The following is a 3,146-nucleotide window of genomic DNA, read 5'->3' as shown; positions in this document are numbered from 1 at the left end:
AGATTCAACTAAATCAATCAAGGTAAACCGTGTGTCACTTGATCGGATTCAAGGTAAACCGGAGACTCCTTGTCCGGTGTTCATATAAACCGATCATCTCTTGATCGGATTGTTCTCCGGTAAGGTTTATTTGTTGAGCGGTACATCCTTCACCGAACATATTTCAACCGGTATTCATCTACACCGGTCAACACTTGATCGGATTAAGGATCTGATTCGTTTAGCAGGTAAGCTTTCCATCTCATTATCCGGTATTCTTGTAAACCGATCAACCCTTGATCGGATTTGTGACCGGTTTTGTGCTTAAAGATTTTTTGGTTCATTTTCTGTCCGGTTTACTAAACCGCTCAATCCTTCTAATCGGACTTCTAGTCATTCAACCTAAATCATAACTTGTCCGGATTTGGTTAATTTGGTCTTAATCGTTCTAAAAAGCTGCTTCACAGTCATTTGCATACATTTTGTGATTTCAATCACGTGGCTGTTGATCTTGATTTAGTATGTGCTTCAATTTTAATTGTTTAATTTGAACTTGGTCATTGTTGATCTGATTCTAAGTAAATCACAGTTGTATCATTCTGTTTTGTGTTCGCGTGGTTGCTGTTGACATTTGCTACTGTTCTAAGTACATCAATTTACAGCTGGTGTTCAGTTTTAAGACAGCAGCAGGATTTGAAGATTGATAGTTTTGAATCAAATTAGTTCGGGAAATATTGATAGGTTTTGTTGTGGTGGTTGTGTTTAGAAAGAAAACAGCAACTAAAACAGTTTTGACAGCATATAGTTTTAAAACAGTGCTGAAACAGAAGCTGTGATTGTGTTTGGAAAGAAGAAAGAATTTTCTATCTGTAACATCAGTAACAGGTGACTGTGTAAGCAACAACAGGTTTGGAATTTCAACCTGAGACCATAGATTGCAAGTTTAACAATTGTGTTTGGAAAGGAAAACAGCAGCTCCAAAGCATTACGCGGTTTTCAAAACAGCAGCTCAAGTGTTATTAAGATAACAGTTTTGAAGCATTTGGTTTTGGTTTAGTAGCTTCAACAACAGTATAACAGTTGACAATCTGTGAAAGCTGGCAGCAAGTGAGCAGTTTGCAGACTTTCTTGACAGTAACTATTTTGACAGCATCTGTTCTTGAGTTTTGAGTTTTGACAGTAAAGAAAACAACAGTAGCTGGTTACTGTTTTGACAGCAACAATCAGACATCAACTGCAGTGTGCAAGACTAAAACAGCCTTTGGGACTGTTTCTGGTTTGAAACAGCAGCAAATTCACAATTGGTTATCATAATTGTTGAGTATTTTCATTGCTGTCCACGAGGAGGAACTCACATCTCACAGGTTTATGCAGCAACTAGCATTGTCATGACTTCTAGCTAAACAGCTCCACAGCATTGCAAGGTCTTCAAACAGCATCTTCACTTTGTTTGACTGTTTGGAAAGTAGTAAACAACAAGGTTTGTTAACAGCTTCACTAGTATTCATTTTTAGATATGATCTTGACAGATTCATTTTTGTTAACAGCAGCTTATTCAGTTCGCAGCAGTTCGGTAGTTTGTGAGTAAGTAGCTGCATTTGTGTTTGTGTTTGAGATTTCACAGCCTAGGTGTGAGATTTGGCTGTGTTTTGTGGACTAGAACAGCAGCCTAGGTGTGAGATTTGGCTGTGTTTTGTGAACTAGAACAGCAGTCTAGGTGTGAAATTTGGCTTTGTTTGAATAACTGTTTGATTTCCTCTTAATCGCAAAATCTGTTACTTCACACTGTGGACTGGATCAGAAGCAGCAGATCTGCATTACCAAGCTGGTGGGAAGCAACAGCAACAGCAGTTCAAATATACATTGTTGTCATCACACACAAATGTTCAGATTTCATAGGTTTACGCAGGCAGTCAAAGTGTCATTTGAACAGATTCTTCCAAAGCTGTTTTGACAGTATTTAAAGACTGTTAAGCTTGCACAGAGCAACAGCTTTACAGCAACAGTTTTGACAACAGGTTACTAAACAGCAGCTTAATTGAGTTGATCAATATCTGTTTAGGCAGTCAAAGTAGTTGAATTTTCTTGGTTAACTTTACTAAACAGCAGCCTTGTTAATTTTAAAACAGTTTACTGTTTGAAGTTCCATCTTGCTGTTTAAGCTTCAACAATAACAGGTTTAAGCTTCAACAGTGACTGTCAGATTTGAGAAGACTGCTGTTTCTTCGAGGTTTTGAGAAGCTGTTTTGAGCTTATTTGACTGACTGTTATACATAACCTGTTTAAGAAGAAGGCTGCAGCAGGGACAGGTTTTTGATAGTCTTAAAACAGTTTAAAACAGCAACAACATCCATATTTTTTAAAACAGTTTATCTTTCTAGGACTGTTTTGGCTGCTGTTAAGTTGCTCTTGAGTTTGTTCTACATAGATTCTATTTTGTGTGCTGTATAGAAGCTGTTTGTTGAGGTTTAACAGTTAACAGGTTCTTTGTGACACACAGCAACTTAATTCAATTTTAACTGTTTTGGTTTAAACTGTATTCACAGTTGTTTGAATAGCAGGTCTGTCTGTTTGTGGATTTGAGTACTGGACCAGAAGCCATCTGAACAGGTCTTTCAGATCAAAAGTGACTGATACAAAGGTGTTGCCCAATTAAGAACTGTGCGAAGTGGATCCTTCCAAGACGAATTCAAGTGGATTTTTGAATACACTTCAGAGAGCAGATAGAATATTGTTTTTAAAAGTTTCATATCTGTATTGTTTGACTTGAATTAGCTTGTTTTGGACTTGACTTGGATCGGTGTGATTTGGACTTAGACTCATATTTTTGGACTTGGATATTTTTTTTGGACTGTTTTTAGTTTCTTTTTTCATTTGTGTTTAGATTTTTTTTTGGATCATTGTATATTGTGTTTTTCAGTGTTTGTATTTTTTCGGTTTCTTTTTGAGCTTAACTGTTCGTATTTTTTTTATCTGATTTCACTGCATAGATCCTTAACTGATCAATTTTTTTAAAAATGGCAGATATTGTACAAGAGTTGAGAGAGAAGCTTGTTGAGTCAGAAAAGAGCTATGTGACTCTTAAAGAGCATTATAGAAATTTGTATATTAAAAGTTGTGTTCAAGAGGATTCTATAACCAACTTAAAGAACAATCATATAATTGAA

General features: G+C 36.3%; 1 long non-coding RNA gene across 1 annotated transcript; it reads left to right on the top strand.

The window, feature by feature from the left end:
- The first annotated feature begins 1,768 nt into the window (after positions 1–1,768).
- On the top strand, positions 1,769–2,846 carry LOC112504478. The gene is made up of 2 exons (XR_003068213.1): positions 1,769–1,997; positions 2,526–2,846. It is a non-coding gene; the product is annotated as an uncharacterized LOC112504478 (long non-coding RNA).
- The last annotated feature ends 300 nt before the right edge of the window (positions 2,847–3,146 follow it).

The sequence above is a fragment of the Cynara cardunculus genome, unplaced genomic scaffold (assembly GCF_001531365.2).
Source record: "Cynara cardunculus var. scolymus isolate 2C unplaced genomic scaffold, CcrdV1 Un_Scaffold_5721, whole genome shotgun sequence".
Lineage (NCBI taxonomy): Eukaryota > Viridiplantae > Streptophyta > Magnoliopsida > Asterales > Asteraceae > Cynara > Cynara cardunculus.
This window is presented reverse-complemented; position numbering and strand designations above follow the sequence as displayed.